The sequence below is a fragment of the Vipera berus genome (assembly GCF_964194415.1).
Source record: "Vipera berus genome assembly, chromosome: 2".
Classification (NCBI taxonomy): Eukaryota; Metazoa; Chordata; class Lepidosauria; order Squamata; family Viperidae; genus Vipera; species Vipera berus.
This window is the reverse complement of record NC_138203.1, coordinates 139,630,300-139,650,394: the sequence shown is the minus strand read 5'-3', so window position 1 is coordinate 139,650,394 and position 20,095 is coordinate 139,630,300.

The window sequence follows — 20,095 nt, the reverse complement described above, 5'->3', positions numbered from 1 at the left end:
AAAAAGACATTGCTTTCATTGAGATATTGCCAATGGCTTCCAACTGTATTAAATTAATAGAGTAGTATTTAGTAGTCTGCCTGAAGATATACCTCCTTTTCAGTTGAAGCTACTGAATTCCATCTGGGCATTTATTTTAGCTTTTTCATTTGTTCTCTCCTACCTGTCGTCCTTCAGGTCCTGTTGAACACTGATTCAACTGTCAAGTTTCCGACCTATGGGCTTTTCAAGTGACTCTGAGGCATTGTTTACCTTAAAAGTCCTTTATTAGCCTAATACACCGGCAAATGCTTGCTGGAAGGAAGCTGGAATCTGAAATCTCCGCCCCTTGCACAATATATTAAAGCACAATTCTCCACCTTTCTAATTTTGTCATTAATAATATTCTCCAATTAATTTAAAGAATCAGTTTCCCTTCCCTTAGAACAGGGGTGTCAAACTCAATTTCATTGAGGGCCGCATCAGCATTGCGGTTGCCCTCAAGGGGCCGGGTGGGTATGGCCAGGGTGGGCGTGGCCTACTGGGTGGGCGTGGCCAGCTCTACATCGTTCACATCAAGGCCTGGGGGCAGGAGTGGGACAGATCTGAGGGTCTCTGACAGAAGGAGGGTCTCTGGGCCAGGGCCAAGGCAGTGGGGGCCGTTCCCTCACTGTTTCCAGGCTGGCTTCGGGGGCCACATGAAACTACTTCGCGGGCCGGATCCGGCCCCTGGGTCTTGTGTTTGACATGTCTGCCTTAGAAGAACTGCCAAAGCCTTATCTTCTTTAGAGAGACAAATGGCCTTGAAAGTGCATTCCTACTCTTCCCTCCTCCCAACTTTAAACTAAAGCAATACACAAGTCTTAAAGCAATACACAAGTTTAACATATGAAATAGCTACTTCTTCATCTCTTGTCAAGCAATAACATTCGATGTTAGCAGCGTTGACATCAACAACCTTTAATTAGCATTGGCCAACAAGATTTGGGAAGGGCCATTGTTTCCCTATCTTCCCTCTAACTAACAATAACACTGATTCTAAACATGCATCGCACACAGATTTGAGGTCTTCCCATTTGTATCTGTAGCTAACCAATATGGCTTCTCTACTAGGAATAACAATCGTAACTTAAGAATCTTAAGAGTTAAGATTTGAATAACTTAAGCATCTGGATCTTCTGTAGAACTGCTGGATTTTTTTTTCATACTATTTCCAGTCCAGATTACTTTTGGCACATTCCTACGATGGAGAATATTAGGGGGTTACTGTGGGGAGGAACAATCTGCATTATTATTGTAAATTGTGCATTGCTGTGATGAAAAATGTCAAATAAGATGCTACTTTGGAACCCTGAATGGTATTTGCTTCTCCTAACTATGTTGTCAGTGATTACCTACTCAAAAAGAAAAATTATATTCGTTCTTTACTGTTTACTAGAATGTATTATGGTTAATTAATAATGCACCCATTTTATTTCTAACATTGATGTAACAAGCTAAGAGTCTCATTTTGGGCAGGAGGAGTGATTGACAGCTGATAAAATGCAGCTGTCTCCATTGTGGAACAGAAGCCATTCAGGCCTGGTTCTGCTGCCGTGCAGAGATGGCTACCAGTGTTGTTACAGCACTGTCACTTGAGGACAGGTTTTTCCATTGGGGTGAAAATCCTCACTTCACCCCAACTCCTCCCTTGGTCTTCCTCCACTGCCCAGAACTACTTGGCTGTATTGCATGATTTCATACGTGCATTGTTTAAACAAATTGTTGCTTTTTTAGCAGCTCATATTTTCTTTGATTTCTTTGTCTTGCAGAGGGTAAAAATTCAGCACAAATTAAAATGTATGTATGTGGGGGGAAGGACTGTTTTCTGCCTACTTTGATGGAATCAGGTGAGGATGGATGTTACATGGTGGTTTGAAAGCAGGCACCCATGTTTTCCAACACGTCTTTCTGCTACACAGAAAGAAGATTTAATTGTATCCTTCCTGGATGGGGCTGCATCCACGGCTAAGTGTTGCTGAATAGTCTGAGCATCTGAAGACGATAGGGCAGAGAAGTGCATTGTAAAAGTCAGCAGCTTACACACACATACACACTAGAGAGAGAGAGAGAGAGAGAGAGAGAGAGAGAGAGAGAGAGAGAGAGAGAGAGAGAGAGACCAAGATGGAGTTTGGCAATCCAGAGCATCCTAAGAGCCATGACAGGCTGAGGAATTCTGGGAATTGAAGTCCCTAGGTCTTAAAGTTGCCAAGGTTGGACACCCCTGGCCTAGAGCAATGGGTCACTTTAGCCAACGACTCGAGAGTTCCACGTTTAGGTCAAGCTTCTGCCCTGCTTTTGCTTGGCAACTGGGATGATCTTGTGCCATCCCCTTCCTATGTTTCATGCTGAGGTTGCCTTGCATCTGTTGCAGATTTTCAGCTATAATCAGCAGGAAGCAAGCTTGTGCAACCCATAGCTGACAGTCCTGACTCTCATTTTATCCTTTCAGCCACCTGTCACATTGAAAAATGCAGAGTTAGGACAGCTTTAACCAATCCAGCTGTGCCATCTTTGCCTTCTAGTGTGTATTGCTTGAGATGGTATAAGCCTTGTAACACACACACACACACATGCACACACACAAGCTAGAAGCTTGCCTGCCAATAGTGAAAAAGAAAAAAAATGGATGGTAAGTCTACCTTATTTTCCTGTAGGACAGAAAGAAATCTGCATAGACTTAGAGGTACTGAGCCATAGGAGCTGAAATTTAGATAAATAGCCAGTACTGAAAGCAGGAAGAATAAACATTCTTTACAATAGCTTGCAGGTATGCCTACTATGGCATCTGTCCAACAGGTGGGTTGGTTTTGAGCAGTAAATTCCTTTCTGTTTGGTGAGGTTCTCCTTTCTCAAGGAAGCAGGAAGAACTCATGACTTCGATCCCCATGTTAACGTTAAAAAAACATCATTCAAAGATTGTGGTTTATAACCTCTGTTGCCTCAGTGCTTCTGTGCCAGGGGTAGGCAACCTTAGCTCTTTTATGACTTGTGGACTTCAACTCCCAGAATTCCTGAGCCAGCTGTGCTGGCTTAGGAATTCTGGGAGTTGAAGTCCACGAGTCATAAAAGAACCAAGGTTGCCTACCCCTGTTGTATACCTTGGTGACATAAAGAGGTTTCAGAGTGCTCTCCTGCCTCTCTCTGGCTTTGAAGTTGCTGCTGTCAGACAGGCAGCACAATCTTGTACCTTTAGATGTAATGTGGCCACTGTGCTGGACCAATGTATAACCATTTGGTCCATTATTGTAGCTAGCTTAGGAATTAAGAACTGTGTTAGAGCATTTGGTATTTAAAGGGTTAATGCTGTATCCCTAATAGAACTGTATGTAAGAACATTTAGCATTTAAAGGGTTAACGCTGTTTCCTTAACAGATGGCTTCTGGGAAATGCAGTCTAGTTTGTTAGTCCTCTATCTTATCTAGTCAGTGGGAGGAGCTTCAAAGTTTATTGCAGGACATCCTGGTTAGTGCCAGGTTGAAAAAGCCTTTTGTTTTAATCACCATCGTGCACGCATCGATTAGCATCCATAACAATGCTTAGCTGAGATGGAGAAATCACTCCTTTTTTACACTACGAGAATGAACAAATATGGGCATAAATAGGCTTCTATGACCAGATGAATCTACTGCAAATGTAAGTCTTGCTTAGAATTCCTGGACAATAAATATTTGCTTTAAAATTATTTTCATTGAGTTATACTATCTGAAATTGGGACTACAAAGCATTTTAGTTCACAGTTCCAGAACAGCCGCTAACCCAATGCTGAGACCTCACTGTACTCTTGATGGTCTAACTGCCATCAGACCTGTGCCAGAGACCAAATGGTGAAATGTTGTGATACAAACTCCACCTGTTAAGTACTAGTGTGCAATGCTGGAACACGAATAGGAAAGAAGTAGTGTGATGTCACAATGCATGGTTTGTCATTTTGTCACCATATTTAGAAATGGGCACCCACGAACAATACTCATCTTGCAGTTTGCCAGAATGGCACCCGGAATACAGTTTTAATTTAATCACTCCAAAATTTTGTGATGGATTCCTCTGAATCTTCTAAGCTTTCATAACAAGAGAAAGTTTATAATCCTCATTGTTGGTGGGATAACCCTGCTCCACAAATTGTGGAGAACCCTCCATGAATATAGGGATTTAACTGTGGCCGAAAAGAAGAAAGTGTGGATAAAATGATATGGCAAAGACAAAGAATTGGAGAAGATCAGAAAGTATCAAGGTCTGAATATTGAAGTTAAAAGATCACAGTAGTAGTAGTCCCATGGTTAGCAGCAAACTGGATACCTTTGAAAATATCTTGGACAACACTTAGTATATCTGCACATTGACAAAATTTCCATCTGTCAATTACAAAAGGCCAGACTGCTTGGATCCATGCACACGCTATGTCAATATATTACGAGAAGCTACGGATATCTTTGGGAAGAAATCAATGTATTTGAAGATCAACACCAGTCAAAAAATTGGCAGCTGTGATTTCACCTTGGTGTGTATATGATAATGTACATTGCAATACTTGGAGACAGAGTAGACCTGGAGAGCTGGAGCTGGAAAGAAATCACAAAAGGGCTAGAGAGAAATCACAAAATATAAAAACTTGCAAATAGAAGTAGAACAATTATGGCAAAAGAAAGCTTAGGTAGTACTAATAAGTAAAAGGCACCAATTCCAAAAGATGGAGCACTACTTGAACACCATCGGCTTTGATAAATCACCGTCAGTCAATTGCAAAAGGCAGCTTTACTTAGAACAGCTTACACCCTATAACAGGGCTTTTCAACCAATGGTACGGGTACCACCTGTGGTACATTGGCACCTACCAGGTGGTACACGGCCATCCTAGAAAATAGCAGGGGAGGGGAATGAGCTGAACTGGTGGAAGCACCGCACAAGCCTGAGCGAGAGACGGCTGGAGCTGCAAGGCTCTCAGCACTCAGCAGAAGTGCCAGGATCAGCACCAGGCTCCAGCTGGAGCTTGGCGCTGATCCTGGCACATCTGCTGAGCTCAGAAGAAGCGCCAATCAGCTGGAATGTTGCAGTATCTCCAGGGTCTTGTGACTTACATTCAGATGCTTGGCAACTGATTCATATTTATGATGGCCACAGTGTCCCAGGGTCATGTGAAGTGACCAAAACATGCTGCAAACACCCAGCAGAGGGGAGGGAATAAAAACCAAACGCCCCCCCACCCCACCCCTGCTGCCAATCCTCAACAGAAATGCTCACAACAATGAAAACCTCAGACAGGAGGAAGAGCGTCGCCGGATGGGCAGGCAGGTGTCCTGCTCGGCTGTGGCTTGGGGGGCACTTTTTTCAGTGCCATTGTAACTTAGAACAGTCACTAAGAGAATTGTTGTAAGTTTAGGACTACCTGTACTTCATCACTTTTTTCTTTTTTTGGGTCATCAAATTTTTGACACCTTGCTAGGCGACTGGTGGTACTCGGATGTTGCCATATCCTAAAAGTGGTACAATAGTTGAAAAAGTTGAAAAGCCCTGCCCTATAACAATACCTTTAATATTATTAAACAACATCTGCCTATCCCAAGTCCTTGGAAAGGACTTGATAGGTAGACAAAAGTGCCAGATCCAGTTTAAACATTTGGCTGACTGAGCCACCAACCTAATAATAATAAATTTGATATTCTAATATCACTATGGATCCATACTTCAATCTAATCAACTGGTAGAACTTTTCTGGAATTATTCTAAAATATAGATGGCCAACTGTATCTCCAAGTATCTTTCCAAATGGAAACTCTCTTGATTTTATTTATGGCTAAAAGGGAATCAACCTCTATTCAGAGTAACTCCCCTCACGTCTTCTACAATATATATGAGCATATATAGTCTTTCACAAGCCTTCTCTACACATTCTCATCCACATAAAATGCCCCACCGAGGTTTTGGAGAAAGAAAGATGTTGCCCTATATTCTAATTATCGCGTCTGCAGATAATCGCCCGGCCGCCCTGTTTAGGGTGACTCGCTCCCTCCTTAATCAAGAGGTGAGGGAGGAACGCTTGCAGGGTCGTGCCGAGGAGTTTAACCAACATCTGTCGGACAAAATCGCTCGGATTCGGTCCGGTCTGGACTCTGACTGGGCAGAGTCTGAAGATCAGGACATGGGTGGTCTTGTCGATATTACCTGGGAGGAGTTTGATTCTGTGACTCCGGAGGAAGTGGACAGGATTATGGGGAGGCTGAGCTCCACCACATGTTTATTGGACCTGTGCCCTTCCTGGCTGGTTTATGCAGCCCGGGAGAGGACACGAAGCTGGTTCCAGGCAGTTATATCGGCTTCTTTGAGTGAGGGTAGTTTCCCCGCCGTCTTGAAAGAGGCGGTGGTGAGGCCTCTCCTCAAGAAGCCTGCCTTGGACCCAGATGTGTTGAACAACTTTCGTCCGGTCTCCAACCTTCGCTTTCTTGCGAAGGTTGTTGAGAGTGTGGTGGCGCATCAGCTCCCTCTGGTCCTTGATGAAGCGGATTATCTAGACCCGTACCAATCGGGTTTCAGGCCCGGGTACAGCACGGAGACGGCATTGGTCGCGCTGGTGAATGATCTCTGGAGGGCTCGGGACAGGGGATATTCCTCTGTCCTAGTCCTATTAGACCTCTCAGCGGCTTTCGATACCATCGACCATGGTATCCTGCTGCGGCGTCTCAGGGGATTGGGAGTGGGAGGCACGGTTTTGCAGTGGTTCTCCTCCTATCTCCTGGGACATTCGCAGTCGGTGTTGACAGGAGGGCAGAGGTCGACCTCGAGGTCTCTCGTTTGTGGAGTTCCTCAGGGGTCGGTCCTCTCGCCTCTCCTGTTCAACATCTATATGAAACCGCTGGGTGAGATCATTCGTGGCTTTGGAGTTGGGTATCATCAGTACGCTGATGATACCCAGCTTTTCATTTCGACCCCAAACCACCCCAGTGATGCCCTCAACGTGATGTCCCATTGCCTGGAGGCGGTTCGGGTCTGCATGGGGAGGAACAGACTTCAACTCAACCCCGACAAGACTGAGTGGCTTTGCATACCTGCATCCCGGGTTATTCCAGATATTCCATCTCTCTCTATGGGGGGTGAATTATTACCCCCCATAGATAGGGCTCGCAACTTGGGAGTCCTCCTAGATTCACGGCTCACTTTGGAAGACCACATAGTGGCTGTGACTAGGGGGGCCTTCGCCCAGGTTCGCCTGGTGCGCCAGTTGCGGCCCTATCTAGGCCAGGATGACTTATGCACCGTCACCCACACGCTCGTGACCTCTCGTCTAGACTACTGCAACGCTCTCTACATGGGGCTGCCCTTGAGGACCACCCGGAGGCTCCAACTGGTACAGAATGCAGCCGCGAGAGTTGTGTTGGGAGTCTCCCGATACTCCCATGTTACACCTCTGCTCCGTGAGCTGCATTGGTTGCCAGTTGTCTTCCGGGTGAGATTCAAGGTACTAGTAATGGTGTTTAAGGCCCTACATGGCATGGGTCCGGAGTACCTTAGGGAACACCTGCTGCCGGCATCAACTTCCCTTCGCCCTGTGCGTTCCCACAGAGAGGGCCTCCTCAGGGTGCCACCGATCAGAGAATGTCGATTGGTGGCCCCCAGGGGGAGATCCTTCTCTGTGGGCGCCCCGGAGCTATGGAATCAGTTACCGGTTGAGCTCCGGATGGCGCCCGATCTTCGCTCCTTCTGTCGCGATCTAAAGACATTCTTATTTGAACAAGCCGGCCTGGCCTGATGGGGGATGGGTCGGGTTTTTTTATTGTTATTTTAATATTTGTATTTACTGTTTTTAGTGGGCATATATTTAATCCTTTTTTAACTTTTGTAACTCTGTATTTTTTATGCTTGCCCTGTTCACCGCCCTGAGTCCTTCGGGAGAAGGGCGGTATATAAATAAAATTAATAATAATAATAATAATAATAATAATAATAATAATAATAATAATAATAATAATAATAATAATAATAATAATAATAATAATAATAATAATAATAATAATAAAGAAATTAACTCTGAATACATTTCAGTGTAAGCAGTGGTGGGATTCAGCCAGTCCGCACCAGTTTGGCAGAACCTGTAGCTAATGTTTTGTTGCCCAGGCCCAGAATGGACTTCCGGAAGAGGCATCCACACAGAGAACTAGTTCACATATTTGAATCCCACGACTGAGTGTAAGGCTTATCTTTTCAAGAAAAATATATTTACTACCTTTACATTTTTTATAAAAGCATTTCTAAAAATGCTTCAGACGATTCTCACAAAAGCAGTGGGTATAGAAATGACACTTCGCTCCAGCTGTTACAGAGTTCATAAAACATGCTACTGCCAAAATGGCTTCAAGAGAAGCTTGACATAATCCAAGATGCAATCAGGTTTAGTTAGGATATCCATGTAGGTCATAGGTGTGTCTAAATGTGGCTGGTGTCTAACTAATTAATTAGCCTCCCACCTTTATTATATTTACAAATAACTCAAGGGTGGCGAATACATCTAATCCTCTTTCCTCCTCTGTTTTCCCCACAACCACTCAGAGTTTGGCTGAAAGAGAGGGACAGGCCCAAGGCCACCCAGTTTGTTTTTGTGGCTAAGGTGGGACTTGAATTCACGGTCTCTTGCTTTCTAGCCTGGTGCCTTAACCACTAGACCAGGGGTAGGCAACCTCGGCTCTTTTATGACTCATGGACTTCAACTCACAGAATTCCTGAGCCAGGCTGGCGCCATGGTTGCCTACCCCTGCACTAGACCTTTCATATAGTTGAGAGCCTGAAGGAGATGTGAAAGCTAGAGCCTTTGCCCTAACTTAGATAGTTGGCTTATGTACTGGGGTTCTTAAAATTGAAACACGTTTGATACATTAAACCTCCCCCCCTCCCATGGAGCTGATTACTTGGAAAAGTTGAAATACATTTTTTTAATGAATAATAACATTCCACTAGCACTGTTTGTTTATTAAACTAATTTATATAACCACCCGTTCTCACAAACAGACAACTCTGGGCAGCATGCAACAGAGCTAAAAACAGTTAATAAATACATTAAAAAGTATAAACACCAAACCAAAAGAAAGAATAATCGATGAAGGGGTGTTAAAAAGAGCAGACACTAAAAGATGTGTTGACATTCTTGATAGATGGATGGTCCTGGTTATGTTGTCCACAAGCAAAGGGAAAATAAGAATTGCAGCGCAGCCACCCAAAGTCCAGATTTTTGTAGCTGACTGATGAGAAGTTGTAATAATAAAAAAAATTAAAAATTTCAAGAATGCCCCGTTTTCTTTCAAGAGTGGATGCCGCTTCGCTTTGTATACTTGTAAATAGTTTGGAATAATGCAAGTCTCTCTTTCTTTCCTCCATCCTTTAGTGATGGGCCACTAAAACTGCTCCAAGGAATTGCCTGCTTCTAGAAAGTGGCTGTGAGGTGTGGCTATTTCCCAGTGGCGTAGCGTGGGGGGTGCAGGGGGGGCGGGCCGCACCGGGCGCAACATCTGGGGGGGCGCGCTCGCACTGAGCTGCTCAGGGAGCCCCAAGGGCTGCACAGAGTCGGCTTGGCTCCGCTCTCGAGCTGCTCTTTCTTGCAAAGCGAAACGAGTCCGGCAGGTGAGATGGGCGGCCACATAAACTGAATAAAATAAATAGAAGCGCCCAACTCTCCGCCCAGGCTCAGGCCAACCGCAAGCGCCCCGCAGGCGCCCTGGCAGGCTTGGCCGAGCGAAGACGGACCCGCCGGCCGGCTGGCCTAGCTTCGTGCGCATGCGTGGCTTTATTTAGCGGGGCTCACGTGCGAGCTTGAATGCAGCGGCTCTTGCAGGTCGGAGCCCTGCCCAGCCGCCCTCGAGAGGGACCCGGAAGCATCCCGCATGCGCGCGACTCTTCTTGGAAAGTCTACGCCGCTGCGGGGCGCGTCTTTTCGGCGGTGCCATGACGTCACCGGGTTAGGGGGCGCAAATTGCCCCGGGTGCTAACAACCCACGCTACGCCACTGCTATTTCCTGTTGGTCCTCTAAGTTTGGTGGGTCGAATCCCGAGTGCCGCGTAACAGAGTGAGCGCCTGTTACTCGTCCCAGCTTCTGCCAACCTAGCAGTTCGAAAGCACGTAAAAATGCAAGTAGAAAAATAGGTACCACTACGGTGGGAAAGTAACAGCGTTCCGTGCGCCTTTGGCATCCAGTCATGCCGGCCACATGACCACAGAGACGTCCTCGGACAAGCGCTGGGTCTTCAGCTTTGAAACGGAGATGAGCACCGGCCCCTAGAGTTGGAAACGACTAGCTTGCGTGTGCAGGGGAACCTTTACCTTTTTACCTTTACCTCTAAGTTCCAAGGCAATTCCTTTCTTAGAGTCTGAGGTCATCACCTCATCCCTCTTCTCCGTCCCAACCAACCTGCCCCCACCCAGCTTTCGATCTCTTGCTGCATTAACCTGAAATCTGAGATTTTACTTCGGAATGAAAAGATGGTTCTGAGAGCTGGAGGGGAAACCACAGGCTTTGTCGATGGAAGGTGGGAAGCAATCAAACAATTCCCTACCTCTCACTTGCACCAGAGATCACTTTTGGATGGAATTGTCTGCCTTTCTTTTTCCAGCATCCGGTGACAATCACTTTTGGGGAATCAAGAGAAACTGACTTCTAAATGCCGAAGGGAAATGAAAGAATTCACTGTTCTGGCCTAACCAAAATAGAGAAATTTGAGATTGACGCAGCAGGCAAGTCTTCGATTTGGAAGGCAAAAGCGTTGCAAAAGCCACATAGAAAGTACGGCAAAGGGGTTGCTTCCCATGCTATTTTTTTTGGAAGAGTGGGTTTCCTCCTTTTCAGACACACAAACCGCTGTTTAGCCTCACCCATTTCTGGAAACCTGTCTGAATTTTCCACTACGTGCGTTCATCTTCTTTTCATTCTCTCTGGTTTTAATTCTCCCAGTTTAGTACAAAGTTTTTTAGAAATAAAAAAAACTGGTTTTGGGAGAACCCTTTGCTAGAAGACTCATGTTTTGAACATGTGGCTGGTTGTCCTTAGATAACACTATGAAACTCCATGCTGAAAGGATTCCATTTACACTTGACCCTACAAGATTCAGGAAGTGTTGTGAATTGATTCTGGTATGCAGGCTTTCAGTGCCCTTGTAAATGATCATTGTTAGAGATGGTTTGTTTGAGTTTACTGGCTTGGAATGCTACTGAAAGTTATTACGGGTATGGTTTTACACAGTGCTTTTTTTGTAAAAGAAAAAGGTGCCGGAACTCACACATGTTATACAACCCGCCTTGCCTACCCTACAAGGTTCCATCCAAAAAAGGTGCCGGAACTCCGTTCTGAGCGTTCTATGAGAAAAAAAGCCCTGGTTTTACATAGCCTTCTCTTTTCACTGTTAATTCAGTTACTGATTTCATGGAATTCGTAAAATCACACAAATTCTGCAGGGCATTTAAGATCACACTGTTTGATCATTGTGAGTCTTCACAGTGTGAAGGGAATAGTTTTGTCAGCAAATTCATACAACAACTCTTTTTTATTTACAAAGTGGGGACACTTTGTATAATCCAATTTATTTTCATTTGAATAACTTATTTATTATTATGCAGTTAAATGGTCCAAAGTGTTCAATCAATGTGAGTAATGGCAAAAAGCATTAGTGGTTAGGAGCCGGGAGACTCTGAGTTCTAATCCCACCTTAGCCATGAAAACTGGCTGGAAGATTTTGGGCCATTCACTCTCTTTTAGCCCACCCCATCCCACAGGGTTGTTGTTGTGGGGAAACTAGGAAGAGTTGGGGGAATTAGATATGTTCGCTGCCTTGAATTATTTATTAAAAAATAATAATAAAGACAGGATTAAAAAAAATAAAAGGATTATGCAGCAGTGTTATAGAGCCAAATCTTTTTGCTTCTGCCACACTATAAAATCATCATGTTGTAAGAGAAGAGCTGAGTTAGTCTATTGGTCCTCGTAATCTATCTCATGTCCAATTGCCTAATCAAACGTTCTCTCCACCGCTTCTCTAAAGATCACCCTAATTTGAATCCTACTTTAGCCATTTTATGCATTAAACCTTTTAATAAAATTTATTAGAAAAGAATAACAATAACAGAGTTGGAAGGGACCTTGGAGGTCATCTAGTCCAACCCCCTGCTCAGGCAGGAAACCCTATACCATTTCAGACAAATGGCTGTCCAGTCTCTTCTTAAAAACTTCCAGTGTTGGAGCATTCACCACCTCTGGAGGCAGGTTGTTCCACTGATTAGTTCTAATTGTCAGGAAGTTTCTCCTTGGTTCTAGATTCTCCTTGATTAGTTTCCATCTGTTGCTACCAGAGGTGCTATCATACTCCTGATTTTTGGCTGGGACTACATATATGGGAAAAAATATTACAGATAGTCACCCCCCCCTCAAAAAAGTCCATAAGTGTCAGGAAGGACAAAGAAGAGAAAGAGAAAGATTGGGAAGGAATGTTCCCAGATGTTCCTGTCCTACCTCATGCTATTGTATTCTTTACACCCTTTTGTCTTCCTTTCTCCATTGAAGCCTAATCAGATGCTGCATGTGACCCTGGAAACAACTCTGTGAAATAGAGTTGAACTGAATTAGAAATAAGATTGATCTCAAATTGACTAATTAACATCACAATGTTTGAAGGAATTTTGGGACTGCTAGGTTGATGGTCAAGAGGAACAAATATTAAGAGATATGCAGTGCTATTTTTCTCATAGAATGCACCAGAACAGAGTTCCGGCACATTTTTTTGACGGATTTCCCATGTTTTAAAAGTAACTTTTGAAAATTTGATGTTTAGTCCATGTGGACTTGAGTCGCCCTGTCGAGCGTAGCAGGTCGGTGGCAAAATCAATAAAATGGTGCACGCGGGCAGATTGTGTGTCAAGTCTGATACATGTGTACATCGTCCACACTGGTTGTCATGGCACTGCTCGGATTGTGGCATTGCTAGGCTTCTGATTGGTCATGTGGTCATGCGCTGAGTGCATACTGTGGGTGGTGAACATTATGTTTCGTTACACAGCTGATGTGTGTGGGTGTATGTATAGTGATTGACTACGTGCGAAAGGTAAATCTATGTTAACGACTGAATCTATAATTTTTTAAATAAAAAATAAACAAGATGTGAGTTCCGGCACCTTTTTTCTTACAAAAAAAAGCACTGGACATCACCAACAAATTCAGACTGCTTGGGTATGGTTAGGAGGGCACTGACTTTTATAGCCTGCACTATGTATGTTTCCTCATGAAATACATTGGAAAATCCCATTGGAGGAAAATTCCATTTAGGGTTAGGGTTAGATAACCATGAACTCGGAAAGCAAAATGGACATCGCAAACCAAGTCAGAGTGCTTGGGTTTGGTTAGGAGGGCACTGCCTTCTGTAGCCTGCACTATCTATGTTTCCTGGTAAAATACATGGGAAAATCCCATTGGAGGAAAATTCCACTTAGGGTTAGGGTTAAGTCACCATGAACTCTGAGAGCAAAATGGATATCGCCAACAAACTCACAGTGCTTGGGTATGGTTAGGAGGGCACTGACTTTTCTAGCCAGCACTATCTATGTTTCCTCGTGAAATACATGGGAAAATCGCATTGGAGGAAAATTCCACTTAGGGTTAGGGTTAGGTCACCATGAACTGTGAGAGCAAAATGGACATTGCCAATAAACTCGGAGTGCTTGGGTATTTGTAGGACGGTAGTGACTTTTCTAGCCAGCCCTATTTTTACTGGTAAAATACATGGGAAAATGCCATTGGAGGAAAATTCCACTTAGGGTTATGGTTAAGTCACCATGCACTTGGAGAGCAAAATGGATGTCAGCAACAAACTCGGAGTGCTTGGGTATGGTTAATAGGACACTGACTTTTCTAGCCTGCCCTATCTATGTTTCCTGGTAAAATACATGGGAAAATCCCATTGGAGGAAAATTCCAGTTAGGTTTATGGTTATTTCCCCAAAAACCCAGAGAGGAAAACGGACATCGCCAGTGCTTTTTTTGTCATATTACCCACTGGAACTGTGTTCGGGCAACTTTTTTCGATGGATTTTCCAAGTTTTAAAAGTAACTTTTGAAAATTTGATATTTCGTCCTTGGGGACTTGAATCGTACTGTCGAGCGTAACACGTTGGTGTGAAAATAATCAAAATGGTGCAAACGGGCTACTTGTGTGTCGAGTCCGATACATGTGTACTTCGTCCGCTCTGGTTGTGATGGCACTGTTTGTCTTGTGGCAATTCTCAGCTTGTGATTGCTCGTGTGGTCACGCGCTGTGTTCTTACTTGGGTGGTGACCATTATGTTTCGTTACACAACTGACGTGTGTGGATTTGTGTACAGTGATTGATTACGTGTGAAAGGTAAATTTATGTTAAGGACTGAATATATAAGTTTTTAAATAAAAGATAAACAAGATGTGAGTTGCGGCACCTTTTTTCTTACAAAAAAAGCACTGGAGATATGTATACTGCCAAGGACACCAAGGAAGTGGTTTGGAATCTATCTGAATCATAATGTCATTTGTAATGAATCCCTTCAACTCTTCAGGCAACAGAGATTCTCACAGGTGGATCAACTTCATCACCAGAACTTAACAGCTGAGTATTGAACTTACAAAGAGAGACTATTGTTCTATTTTGCCTGTTCTCTGGGATTTCACTGATGTTTGTGCCTTAAGATGTGGCCCTTTTCCAATTTTTATAACATCAGCCCCAGGTGGCTTGTGAGTTATTTATTCCTTAATTGCAGAGGAAGATGTTCATTTTGAATAAGACTTTCTATTTAACTAAACAATTGTATGAAAATTATTACATATTTAAATGAATTTTAATCAGGAGATCGACTGGCTATGAATTCCATTAGGCTCTTGATGATAAAACAAGTCCTGCAACATTGGTGCAGAAATGTTGCAAAAAATAAATTTACTGAGACATTGGAAGGGGTGGGAGCTTGTGTCTATAAATTCTACTTTTTTTAGCATGTACCATTGACCATCAAAATAATTTGTCTCACCCTATTGTAATTGCCATTGATCTCCTTATTACAATGGAAAACTGTGGTATTGTAAAGTGATTTACAATCACTTTTGACAGAAAAATAATCAGTGATAGTTTTTGGAGAATAGATAGATGATCAATGTCCTATTCACCGATGTTTGATGTAATACTTCAATTGTTTCTCAAAAATATAAATACTGTTGATTCATACTGTGTTTTTCTTCTTTTTAATGCCGCGTTTAGTGGCTGCATGGCCTTAGATCCCAGTTATTTAGCAGCTGATTGTTTGCCAAATATGTGAAGTCTTTTAAAACATAATCTGTTAGCTTCAATAATGTAGGCTCTGCCAGATTAATTATGGTAGACGGGCTGATGTTGCTAGATTAATCAAGGCATGTTGTCATACAGTTATTTGAGTAGATTCTAAAGTGTATGATAAGTGTATTCAGCAGCTATGGAAAATACAAGTTTTTTTTATTTTATGAATAGAAGAAGTGCAACAAAGATGATTAGGGGACTGGAGGCTAAAACATATAAAGAATGGTTGTGGAAACTGGGTATGTCTAGTTTAATGAAAAGAGGGACTGGGATGATATGATAGCAGTGATCCAATATCTTTTTTGCCAGAAATAAGAGGGGGTCAATCCAGTCTCCAAAGCACCTGAAGGCAGGACAAGAAGCAACGGATGGAAACTAATCAAGGAGAGAACCCACCTAGAATTAAGGAGAAATTTTCTGAGTTAGAACAATTAATCAGCGGAACGGCTTGCCTCTGGAAGTTGTGGGTGCTCCAACATTGGAAGTTTTAAAGAAGAAATTGGACTTGTCTGAAATGGTATAAGGCTTCCTGCTTGAACAGGGGGTTGGACAAGAAGACTTCCAAGGTCCCTTCCAACTCTGTTATTTTGTTATTCTGAGAAGTAACTTTCTACTGCAGAAAGACGCCATCTGAGGGCTGGGTGCTGGGAACTATCCTTCCTTCTGGAGCTTTCAGAGAAATTGTGCTGGAGAAACTCAGCCTTTGCTAAATGCTTTTCTTATGTTCTACTCTTCTTTGCCAAGACTTCTGAGTAATGCACATGAAGTGCCTCTGCAGTTTTCCTCAAAATCCTTCTCTTGCTGCAACCTCCTACACCTGAGGTCCTTCCTCCAGGTCCCTTGACATACATGGGAGATACTTTTGGAAAAAGTGGGGAGCAAGATTGCAGTGGTCAGAAAGAACAAGTAGAGAGAAAAGAGAGAATTTTTTTTCAAAGGGAATTGGTGGAAATGATATAAATGTCTCCTAACATCTCCAGACTTTGCTTGTTCAGAGCAAAGGACTTGACCAGATTTGAGGTCAAGTTTAGCCATCTGGAAACCCTTTTGCCCCAATCTCAGTTCTTGTTGGGATGCTAAAGAAACAGCCTGAGATGAATATATAGGGGCATTAACCACTCAGTGGGTTTCCTTCATTTGTCTTTTGATTTGGACTTGGGAGCTCAGCTCCAAAATATTCTACTTGAGTCTCTATGTTTCTGTGACCTGTGACACCGAATCCAGCCTCTTCATATTTTTTAGCCTCTGGTTGCTGTTGTTGTTTTCAGTTGTTAACAGGAAGCAGGGCCACAGAATGTTGGCTTCCGTGGCTGCAAGCAGCATGAACCATTTTTCTTGGCCAGGATTTCCAGATACATTGCTGGTTTGGCATACCTCTTTTCTGCTCGATCATCCTCGGTGGTAAGGACGTCCAACCTGCCTAACCAAACACAGCCTTTTTTTGCAGCCTCTGACTTACTCCAAAGGCTACTTCCCACATGATAATATTTAATATGAGCAAAAGAGAAATTTCTTAAAAATATGAGAAGTAACCAGGCTGCAGATATTTGATTAAATTAATTTAAATTCAAGTAGATCAAACAGGGTCTTTGCCCTGGTCCTATCCAGCCAGCATGCATCTGAAAAGTTATGTCACGGTTCCGACAAAGGAAACTCTTCAAAGAACTTCGAGGCATTGTTTACCTTAAAGAATCTTTATCCGAGTGGCATAGCTTCGGCACGTACATGGTCAAAGTCGAAATCTGAATTCCCCTCCCCTAAACACCTAGTATCAAAGCACAATTCCCTCCTCTAATTAGGAGTCATAAATCACATTCTCCAATTAGTTTGAAATGCAGGCTTTCCCTCCAGCTCTCCAGTCCGCCATTTCTTTATCATCTCTTATTTCAAAAGCCTCAGAATGGTTATGTCTAACTAACTCACATCACATTCCTCCTCCCCCGCCCCCCCAGTATCATCTAATTGTAAGAGTAAAGCACAGGAAAGAAAAAGGCCGCATCTCCACATGTTGTCAAAGCAAGAACATCCGATGTTAGCAGCATTGACAAGTTAAGTGCAACCGACATCTTCCCAAAAGTTGTCCACTCTTTGGGTACTTTCTCCTGCTGGGCACAGGAAAATGACTTCCCGTTGACTTGGCTCCAGTGGCATCTTCCTTCACCCTCTCCTTGTCCCTCCCCCCCACATACCTTTCCTGAACTTTCCAGTGATTAAGGGGGCAAGAGAGAGGAACCTTTTTTTCTCCTCCTCCTCCTCCTCCTCCTCCTCCTCCTCCTCCTCCTCCTCCTCCTCCCTGAGGGGTGGACGTTTACGCAGACCGACAACCTGACCTGTGAAATGTACAAAGTAGATAAGTGATTGTTCTTAAGCGTTGCTCTCCTCTTTGGAAAATAATTAGAGCTTCCCATGAAATAGAATGGCGAGGACTGCTAACCACAAGCTATGTTCTGTCCGGGGAAATTGCTTTTATGCAGGAGCAATTTTGCTCCGAGCTATGGGAGCCTGACAGCGATTAATATTTGCACAGCTGGGATGCTCAGGAAGAATCCACGTTGTGCTCAGTGGGTAGAGATGGGTGCAACGTTGGAACACGGGGGGATCCTATTAGCGCTCACGAGAGCTACTGCCTTATTCTTACTGCAGCGATGAGTCCTATTTTTTGCCAACCATTCCACACCGATAGTCCCAATACAAGAATCTTTCTTTGGGCTATTTGAATGACCTGTCACCGCTTGCAAAATGAATGGATCGGGGTGGAAGGGACAAAAAACTTGACTGTCTTTGGTGGAATTTCTTCCAGGAGCAGAGCAGAGGAGGTTCACATAAGGGAAACTGGTTGAAATCACTTTCCGTACATGTGTTATTCAAAAAATCCCAAATGCCTGCTTGGGGGGTTTTTTTGTTTTTTTTTTGTCCCAACCACTTTCAGTTGTGGATGTTCTCACAAAGGAGCATTATTAAGATCGCCTTCCCAGGATGACTGTGCTCAGAGGAAAATGCTTATTATGGAAGGTGGCCGAGGGTAAAAAAAAAAAAAAAAGGACTGACTGATAAGCCATGCAAGCTAAGCAGATTTAAGGTTCTGTTTACTGAAATGGGGGGAGTTAAGTACATGCAGTATGGTTTCCACAATATATAACCTGTTGGTCAGACTGTTTGCACTGTTGGAAATTTAACTTCAGGGATGTTTGGACTCCCTCTGTTCAGCTTGGATTTCAGTTAGCAAGATTTAGCGGTCTACCAGATGATCAGCTTCTCCCTTTCCCGAGCCTTCTCAACTAGCTTAAAATGGATCCAACACTGAGATTATTTTGACTGTCTGCAGATCTATTCCAACATTTCGGCGTTTGGCATATGGTCACGTCTAATTTTTGCAAGCTGACAGATAATTGTCACCCAACTGCTCCTCGCCCTTTTTCCCATGGCACAGCTGAGTACACACAAACCAGAGCTGCCTTCTGCCCTGCCCTGTCCTAGATCTGACTGTTCTTCCACTTCTACCTATTCTATGCACACCTCTATGCAAACACTGTAAGACGGTGATAATGTGCTGTTTTCTTGGAGGAACACTTACCAGGCTGTAGTGACATTTCCTTATTCACAGGAACAAGTACATTAGCAAAAGATACACGATATAGCAAGGGTAGGCAACCTTGGCTCTTTTATGACTTGTGGACTTCAACTCCCAGAATTCCTGAGTCAGCATGGCTGGTTCAGGAATTCTGGGTATCGAAGTCCACAAGTCATAAAAGAGCCAAGGTTGCCTACCCCTGCAATTTAGTATTGCAGTTCCAAGGCTCAGATAATGACATCATGCAATCAACAGTGGGCTTATGCCTCTCCAATGCTAAGGACATGCCTCTGTTTGGTAGACCCCTTTGTACATGCCCACCCTATATTAGGGGTGTTCCATCTGCCTTTTACATGTGACCTGTTCCCCCAGATCAAATATTCCAGTGACATCCCTCTAGCTATACCATGTTATGTATGGTTCCTCCTAAAAACCTTTTAGGGATCTACCTTGCCTTTCTACTCTGTGATATACAGATACTCCTTGACTTACAACCATTCGTTTAATGATCACTCTAAGTTTCAACGGCCCTGAAAAAAGTGACTTATGAACATTTTTCATACTTACAAGCGTTGCAGCATTCCCATGGTCACGTGATCAAAATTTGGACACTTGGCAGCTAGTTCATTTTTATGACTATTGCAGTTGTCCCGGGGTCATGTCATTACCTTTTGTGATCGTTCTGACAAGCAAAGTCAATGGTGTATGTGTGTGTGGGAGCCAGATTCACTTAACCACGTTACTAACTTAACAACTGCAGTGATTCACTTAACATCACAAAATGGGGCAAAACCCACTTAACAACTATCTCCTTTAGCAACAGAAACGTTGGGCTCAATCGTGGTCGTACGTCGAGGACTCTCTGTACATACCTATTGCCCTCTAGACCCTGGCAAAACTCACACTTGTTTTGGCTTCAGCAGGATGCTGCATCTTGTACAGGCAGACCACACCCAGGGACCAATTTTATGACAGCATGGTCATAATATTCATTTATCACGTAAACCATCTCAGTAAATGCCAGCATATATGCCCATGATGAACCTGTAGCTTGTTTTAAGAAAAATAGATCATCATTAATCAAGATGGTAGTGGGAGAATGAGCTTTTTTGGGGGGGAGGGGGCTGGGGCACCTCTCTAAAGATTTTGGGTAAGGCCAACCACATACATTGCAATTATGTCAATTTGG